Source organism: Natator depressus, chromosome 2 (assembly GCF_965152275.1).
Source record: "Natator depressus isolate rNatDep1 chromosome 2, rNatDep2.hap1, whole genome shotgun sequence".
NCBI classification, from domain to species: domain Eukaryota; kingdom Metazoa; phylum Chordata; order Testudines; family Cheloniidae; genus Natator; species Natator depressus.
In genome coordinates, this window is record NC_134235.1 from 48,020,466 (window position 1) to 48,030,497 (window position 10,032).

Below are 10,032 nucleotides of genomic sequence, written 5' to 3' on the forward strand. Positions count from 1 at the left end.
AAGTGGAGAGGTTTTAGCTACATTCTAGTTATATATACACTTATGGCTCAATATGAGGAATCCATTTCAGGACTGCACTATATTTCAAGAGCTTATTGGAATAAATAACACATGGTAGCCTCCTCACACTCCTAGTCAAAAAGGGATTTTGCACAACTGTCATCTAAGTGAAAAATCCAAACAGAAGAGCCAGCACTAGTTAACAGTGCATGGATGTGAAACACTTGCTGGTGGATTTTGAATCAACATGCAACTTTCTCCTCTAGGAGAGATGCAATAGGCAAAATCCTGCTCACCTTTCTCATGCAAGTAGCCCAACTGAGGACAGTGGGGCTTTTCACTTGAGCAAAATGAACAGGATTTGACACAATATGGATATTGGCCCTGATTCTTGGCTACACCCAAAAAGAACACAGTGCAACTAGAGGAGAGGGGATGTGCAAAGGTGGCTTTAACACTCCACCAATCATGAGCCAATTGCATGCTGCGCCAGTCCCTGGGCATAAATTAAAACAGAAGAAAGGCTGCTCGGATCAAATTTATGTCAATTGCCAACAGCTTCCAGGGGCCAACATGGCAGCTGAGGATGGTTGATTTACAGAGAAGTCTTGGCTACACCCCTTGTAGCAGCAAGGAGAGGGGAGCATAAGAGTTACTACACTGCCTGTATACCATTTGAGGATCCCTTTACACTGGTGTGAGCTTGCCTTGCATGATCAGCCATACTAGTTTTAAGGCTATTTTGCACCATGAACTGGTGCAAAGTGACTGTACTACAGTGCAGATGATAGCCCAATATTCTTATAAAATAATCTGGGCATAATTATTCAAAACACATTGCAAATATAAAATATCCTTTTTATATAACAGCTTTTGTGAGAGAAAAGAATACAACAGAATGGAAAATGATTACGCAAAATAGGAGTGGGACTGCGACAGTTCGTGGCATGTTGCACACAGCATGCCTGGCAGTTTGAGAAAGGCATGTTACATTGCGTTTTTGATTGAGGAATGCCATAGTTAGGAGGCATGTCACAGCCAAGGAGCGAGATTGTCACCGTCTTTCACTTCACTGAGATGCATGCCTGGATATGGAAAGCATGGTAGGCGTGGATGGAAATCCCATTAACAATCAGATCCTTGTAGGAAGAGCTGCCAAACCAAAAAGGGCAGTATATGGGGATAGGTTCTGCCGCCTTCATAACACACAGAGATTTGCCAGCTTATTTACATGTTTTGACAAACAGCAGAATCTACCACACATAGACAAAGCTTAGACAGACCTTTTCTACCCCTTTTTATTTCAGTAGGCATATAGTGATATACTGTCAACCCAGTACACAGCAGCGGACATGCCAAATCCCATCATAGTTATGCTATAGTTCAGTAACCAGTCCATCACCTACGTTAATTTGTACTCAATGAAATGTAAACTAGCATGAAAAAAATAAACTGCAGAGTTTATTTAGCATGAGCAACTAGGAGGCAAAATAAGAGAGTCTTCCTGGTGAAATTTGATTAAATGAGCATATAATAACGAGAACATCAGAATCAATGTATACATCTAATCAATGAATCAGTTAATACATATGGGACTTCTACAGCATAACATTTTTATCCATTTAAGGCACAGCTTCCAGATTTGATACACTGAACAGCATAATCTCTGTAAGTAGGTGACTATTATACATTTGTCATTGGGATTTGCCTGCATGACACGCACACTGAAATCCAAATCTCTGTTCAAGAATGAAAATCCGAGCTGAGCTATCTACTTTTATACACTCTGGCACAGTCTGACTCCAAATAATCCAAGAATGAAAATCTGACCTTTTATAAGCTCCAGGCGTCTGCTCTGAAATTCCAGCAGACTGGCAACTCTTCTCTCGCAAGGTACAACTTTATGTCTCTTATTGACCTTGAACACTACAGTCTGACAAGAACATTCAAATAAGTGAGAACAGTTCAACTCAAATCACAGAAACATTCAACTAAGGCCAGAAAGACTAATAAAATATGGAGACAGAGCTGTCAAAACACACTGATGACATTATCCATGTGGAAATATAGGGAAAAAATCTTACTTTGCAGCATATCTACTGATACAGCAGATTAGAAACTTTTGCCTTTGCCAACCACCTCAATAAGGGGATGTAAATGAAAAGGGAGTACCTCAATAAAGGGAAGGTTGTACAAAGTGTATCACAACAAAATCCAAACGAGATACATGTGAGGTGAAGCAAACCGCAGCTTCTGCTCTAGCTAAAATATATATGGGGAGGCTGATGGTGGCTGGCTGTCACCATGCTCTCTAGAGAGAACAATATTATGGTTGGAAGGTAGTTGTGGTCCCCTAAAATCTCCTTCTAGGAGACACACTTCCTATACATTCTCCCTGGGAGACAAATGCTCCTCAATGAGTAACCTTTAAGAGATTCACACTCCGTACATGCTCCCTATTTATGGGACACCCCTTTCCCATGAAATGCCTGACACCCCACACATGCACATGAGATATTTTCCCTTAACCGATATCCACAAATGTCTGTCTCCAGATTCAGCTGGAGACCAGTGCATCTCTAATCACTTCTTCACCATGTCCTTTAGAGGATACTCCTCATTCCCCCTCTAACTTTCTGTGCGGGCTGCACATGGCTCTGTCCTTGGTCATGTTTTCTTTCCCCCTCTACACTTTATCTCTGGGTAATCTCATCCGCAAACACAAATTCAACTCTATGCTGACAACTCGCATCTCTCTCTCTCTCACTCTCCTCCAGACGTGTCTCTTTCTGTCCAGACTAAATCTCTGCTTATCTCTGACACATTCCCATGGATGACCTATGGATGTCTCAAGCTCAACATGGTTAATTCAGAGTTCTTAATCTTCACCCTTCTCCCCCCTCCCCCACCTCTTAAAGCATCCTCCCAGCCTCCTTTCTTGATTACTGTGGACAAAATCTCCAATCCTGCTGCTCACCCAGCCCCATAATCTGGGCATCATCTTTACTTCATACTTTTCTCAAAATCCTCATATTCAGGCTATGTCTAAATGTAATCTTGCTCCTCTGATATCCATTCATAATGCTGTTGCAAAGATCATTCTCCTAGTTTCTCCAGAGTTTACATTTGTGTAAATACACTGATGTCAAAGGAATTACTACCAATTTATTCCAATGTAACTGAGAGCAGGATTAGGTTGTGGATTTTAGGGCATATCTGCATTATATATGTAGCCATGTCTAATGTAACTGTCTTATTACATGCCACTGGAATAACAATTAACATGGTTTGACTTGTCAAGCACAGCCGTTTTTGCTGTCTGTTCTCTCCCTCATCTCTATCCTCCTAGGTTTTTTTTCTTCTATCCACATTTCTTCTATCCACTTCTCCTTTCTGCACATTTTATCCTCTTGTTCTGTGAAGGACACCATTTTGTCATCCTTCCAGCCCCTCCTTTTATATCGATTATCCTGGAAAAACTCCTTCCATCTTGAGTTTTTCTTTCCCTAAAGATTATTTAGAGCATCATACACACAAACACACAAAGGATTGGGGCTTGGCACTTGCTCCTGGCTACCAGCTGCGAATGCAGGTTTGTCTTAGGTACCTACCAGCCTATCAGTGCATTTCTCTTTCTGTGAAGGTTGCAGAATTTTGGGTGGAGCAAGATAACAATATGCAACACATGTTCAACGGAAGTTTGCAACACACCAAAAACAGGGCAGCCCTACTAATTTGTCTGAGAAGGGGAAAAGTCTATCAACATTGTCTTTGACCTTTATCTAACCTCAGATGTGACCCTGTGATATCAGACACAAGAGGCAGACACCTACATTCAATCATTTTCATACATGTTTATTTCCCTGTCACCTCTCTGGGCAGCAAGCTTCAGTGGACACCTGTCATTCAAACACAGTCTGTCACTGTAAATATTGCAATTTCAATGGGACTACCCACATGCTTAAAGTGAAGGGTGTGAAGTACTTTGGGGAGTGGACCAAAATACTCAGAACCTTACAGGATTGAGCCCAGAAGGCATAAGGATACTGATTAACTTTTTGACACTTTAGTGATTTTAAATTTGTTGGATTTGGATGCCATCATAGTTGTTCCAGACAACGGGAAGTGAGTATTTTCTGAGTACATCACCACACTTCCTAATTGCAGGTTGCTTCACCATAAGAACAAACAGTATGGATGGTCTTGATGTGCTGAATCAATGTGGAGCTAGGAAATTTGTGCTAGATACTATAGCTGGGGGCAGGGACTGGTGTTACTCTTTGTGCTGCATTTGTACAGAGTTACAGGAATAGGAAAATTAGAATAGGCAGCAGCATGCCAAGGAATGACATCAACACACTCCCTCTGTTATTAGCTGATGCTTCTACTTGTGCAATGGCAACAGTGGCAGGACTTAGAGTTTGGATGTGGTAGTGCAATATTAATGAGCAATGAATATGTCAGACTAGGTACTTACGTTGTTGTCCTGTGAGTGCCTCTATCGATAGTCCCAAGAGCTATCACGAACCCCAAACTTCAGCACTCCACACCCCAGTTCCTATACCTCCCCACTCACAGCCATAATAAACATCATGATATCTGTTATGGCTGTGGACACCTTTTCTTCCTCCCAATCGTCATCATCATCCCCCTTATCAGAGGAGAAGGGGAACAAAACCCTTGACAGTGTAAAGAGTGTCAGAGGTAAATCTGGTGCAGAGGATCCTGCTCAGTTCTTCATAAAAGGGGCAAATGGTCCCTGGCTGAACCCTTGGCTGTGGTCTTTCACTCAGTGATACTGAACTTGAATTATGTTGATTTTTATGAGGCATTGGTTGATACTTTAGTTAAAGTCACTTTTGGTGACAGAAATCTGCTGCTGATTTCACTTTGTGGAGCTCAGATCTGCTTGTTACTCTCCTTGATCTGGAAAGCAAGCAATACTATCGTGATACTATCAGACTTGGTGTACACTGATGGCTTAGACATTTTTAGACAGGTGGTTCCAGATAGTTGCTAGCACAACAGTTTATCTACCAGCAAAAATGGATGCTCAGGTGCTCCCTGTGCCTTGCTATGGCTGTCAGAAACAAGTTGTTGGCATTTTGAATCAACACCCCACTTCCTTGTTACATAGGCAGTATTATGCTGTGGGATAGTTGGGAGGAGTTAGAGTTTTAGAAGGACCTGAATACAGATTACTTTGTACAGCTGATGACACAATACACTTTCTGATGACCTGCCAGAGAGATCTGGGAAGCAGGAGGACTGGCTCACACAGTTACGTGAACATGGCTAGACACCACTTTCTACACAGTAAAATACCCATTCTAGACTGCTTCTGACAATCATGCCCTGCTCTACAGTAAGATCAGCTACACTGTTATGGATGGGAATTTTGAGGACATGAGTTATGCATTGAGTTGACCATTTTAAAACTAGTTAGAAACTGAATAAAATGTAATCTAGACAAGGCCTTACTGATTCTTGTTTCACTACTTTAAAAATGTGCTAAATTGGAATGGAGAAATAGAAAAAAAACACATACAAATAAATTAAGAATCCTGAAGGAGGAAAAACCTGTAAAAAATCTTAAAGCAATCAAAGCTAATACCTTTAGACTACTGCAGAATATATTACTCACACTTCAGCAACACCCCATGCAGATGTCAATGATTTCCCCCAGTACATCATAATTATACAGAAAGGAACAAGCTAGTGATTTGGGCATGAACAGAAAACCAGCACCCCTCACTTTTAATCCCAGTGGTCATTACACAAAGTAAAAACTATTTCCCCATGCTATTTTTCCCCTACTGTTACTCACACCTTCTTGTCAACTGTTTGAAATGGGCCATCCTAATTATCACTACTACAGTTTTTTTTCTCCTGATGATAATAACTCATCTTAATTGATTAGTCTCGTTATAGTTGTTCATGAACATTTGTTCATGTTCTCTGTGTATATATATCTTCCTACTGTATTTTCCACTGCATGTATCCGATGAAGTGGATTTTAGCCCACGAAAGCTTATGCCCAAATAAATTTGTTAGTCTCTAAGGTGCCACAAGTACTCCTAGTTCCAACACTGACATCTTCTGAGGATTTCGGCAAATCACTCAATCTCTTTTGTGCCTCAGATCCTCTACCTGTAGAAGGAAGATAATAATTTTTCACCTATTTCACAGGACCATTGTGAATTAATTAGATAACAGCTGTAAAACTGCTTTACACATGACAGGAGATGCATAAGTGCCAAGTATCAATTATTTAGTACTGGAACACCCATATGGCAGGACTTAAAGTTGATCAACTATAAAAATCTACAAGGTTCAGTAACTCTCAAATAGCTCATTGTTTTCTTGTGGTGCAATGGTCTACAGATCATGTGCTGGGTTGTAGTTAAAGGTAGCTATTTCATTACATTGGCAGGAACCTGAAATATATACTGGTACTTCTGTGTTGACAAGTCTCAGTCTTTGATTTTGCATAACCATCTTCACTAATAATTTTTCATCTGTGCACTTCTAACTGGCCATTTTCTAAACCCTCAATTTCATATGCAATAGGCTTTAGCTGCATGACTTTTTTATATAGCTACTTAGCAGAAAGTACAGCAAAGTATTCCATGACATTAGGCATAGAAGGCATTCTTTCTGATCTTACACCACTGTACCTTTTACTACAGCTGCCATGAAATCAGTGTTTCAATTATAGATCTTACACACATTGTTGGGCAACAAGTCAGCAACTTTCCTTTGTTTTTTCCAGGGCCAGTAGCATTTGTTTAGCTATAAATTTAGAGATGCTGTAGATGCATATAGCCATGTTGAGCTCCGCTGAGACTGAGGAAAATATTTGCTTTCTTGATACTCTCTCATTGGAGAGACAGGAAACTTCACAGAATAAAAGCTTATAACGTTTGGGATTTACATGTGGAAGCCAGGACCGTTAAAAAGAAAACAACACTTGGGCTATGAAAGAAGAGAGGACCCCAGCTGGACCATCCTTCAGGCTCTAGCAACATAAATTTGCACACCCAAAAGCCACTTGGGCACCTGCAGACAAGTGTGTGAGGAAAATATAGTTCTTTCTGCATGCAAATGGATATAAGACTTGTGTTCAAACAAAACATTAAATCTGAGGATCTTAGATATCAAGTGTAAAATTAGATACAACCCCTACAAACAAATGTTGCATTACAGTTGAGCTTTTCTGGCAGCAAGGGAAGCTGAGGCCACTTTTAGTCTGGCCCCATGGTGGCTTATGGTGGCTAGGAGAAGCTGCTGACCCACAGTTCTGCTTAATGCAAATGCTTGCAGATGGGATGTGGGCAGGTGCGACAGGGCTGCTTAATGTATGAGTCTCACACCAGATGCGCAATACTTGCCAGCCCTGCAGACAATATCACAACTGCTGGTGAGTATTCTTCTCTGCAGCTTTGGGCATCTGAACAACTTTTGTGTATATCTCTGCCTCAAAGCTCCATCTTTCAAATATGAAGGCTACTTACCTGTGACCAGAGTCCTTCCAGATGACTCTGCATAATCACACTTATGGGTAATGCACCGACCAGTGCTGACTAACAAAGGAACTTTCTCCAAGCAGTGCCCATTGGGGAGCGCACTCCAGCCCCTCAGTATTCATAAATGCTCTGATGGCAAGGTAATATAAGGGGGTGCTGTGCCTTCTGCTGCCTCAGTTCCTTTCAAAGCTGACCCATAGGACTCTGAGAAAGAGGGGAGAGCGGGTGGGTGCGAATATGCAGTGTCACCTTGAAGAACTCCAGCTATAAGTAAGTAACCTGCATTTTGTCTTCAAGTGGCTTTACATATTCCAATATACGGCCAGTTTGGCAAGCAGTTCTGAAAAACTCAGGAGTTGGGAACAGGCTCCTAATCAAACAGTGACTTAAACACAACTCTACCAAACCTAGCATCCCCTCTAGAAGCCAAATCCAAAGCATATGTTTAGTAAACATAAAGGGACTTCCAAGCAGCCTTTCAGATTTCCCCAGTAGGAATATGTTTAAGACAAGTCAAAGACACTGACACTGCCCTAAAGGAATGAGATCTTAAGCCAGAAGGTACAGGAACTGCTGCTAATTTATAACATTCAAGGATACATTGTTTTACCCATCTGTAAATAACATGAGCAGGTACATTATACCCCATATGATTCTTAGTCTAACAAACAAATAACCTTGGAGACTTCCTAAAATCTTTAGTTCGATTTGAATAATATGCTAAAACCCTTCTAGCAAATAAAGTATGGAAAGCAGATTCCCCTTTATTAGCATGTGACTTTGGAAAGAACACTGGTAAAGTTATTGTTTGGCTGATGTGAAACACAGACACTATTTTGAGTAAAAACCTGGGATTAGGTCTGAGAACCCCCTTATTTTTTGAAAAAAATAGCAAAAGGCAGGTCTTCCATAAATGCATACAAATCACTCAGTCTTCTGGCTATCTGATGACTACAATAATCAAAGTCTTAATAGATTATTAAAATAAAGTATGCTATGCCAATGATTCAAAAGGTGGCTTCATAAACACAGATAAAACCAAATTAAGATCACTCACTGGAACTGGATCTCTTAAGCAGGGGAGAATGTATGTTAGATCAGTAGTTCTCAACCAGGGGTCCAGGGCCCGCTAGGGGGCCACAAGCAGGTTTCAGGGGGTCCAGCAAGCAGGACTCACTGGGGCCCAGGGCAGAAAGCCAAAGCCCCACCCCCTGGGGTTAAAGCCAAAGCCTGAACAATGTAGCTTTGTGGGGGCCCCTGTCACATGGGGCCCCAGGCAACTGCTTGCTATCCCCAGTGCTGGCCCTGGCTCTTGTGTGCAGAAAAGCAGTTGTTGTGGCACAGGGGGCTGTGGATTTTTATTGCATGTGTGGGGAGGGATGACGGTGTCCCCCCAAAAGACTTTATGGAAATATACTTATGAATGTATATACGACATAACTAGAATGTGTTTTATGCTACATATGCCATGTAACATATCTCTGTAAAGGTTATGATCTACTGAATCTATTAATCCTATTTGTATGCATGTATCATTTTTGTATTCGAAGTTACGAATATTGGCTGCATACTTGTTAGATTCTGAGTAGGTTTTAGTGAAGCAGTTGGTCAGCTTCCTGAGAAAAGACTATTCTCAGTAAGTGCCCAATCAAGAAGCCCTTAAGCCAACAATGAACTTGGAGATGCCAATCCACATCTGGGCTTTCCCAGGAATGTGGTTTGGCTGGTAAGGAGCTCAGTCATGCGTGGACATGTGACTTGTCCAGATGACTCCAAAACTCCATTTTGTAGCTCGACTTTGCATAGGAGAGAGGAGGGGGTCTCCACCCACAAGATAAAGTCTATTTAAACCCCTGGGAGACCCCCTCCGTTTTGTCTTCAGCTGGCTAAAGAGAGAGCGTCTCACCCCCTAAAGATACCTGAAAGAAACTGGAACAAAGGACAGTAACTACAGGGGGTGTGAGTGATTGCTGGACCCAGACTGGAAGGAGACTAGTCTGTAAAAGAGAATCATAGAATCATAGAATCATAGAATATCAGGGTTGGAAGGGACCTCAGGAGGTCATCTAGTCCAAACCCCTGCTCAAAGCAGGACCAATCCCCAATTAAATCATTCCAGCCAGGGCTTTGTCAAGCCTGACCTTAAAAACTTCTAAGGAAGGAGATTCTACCACTTACTGTAGAACTTACTGTAACTGGTGAGGTTTTATCTGTATTCAGTTTGATTAGATATAGACTTGCATGTTTTATTTTATTTTGCTTGGTAATTCACTTTGTTCTGTCTGTTACTTCCTGGAACCACTTAAATCCTACCTTCTGTATTTAATAAAATCACTTTTTACTTATTAATTAACCCAGAGTATGTATTAATAACTGGGTTGGGGGGGGCGTAAACAGCTGTGCATATCTCTCTATCAGTGTTATAGAGGGTGAACAATTTATGAGTTTATAAAACTTCTACAAGGTAAAATAGATTTATTTAGGGTTTGGACCCCACTGGGAGTTG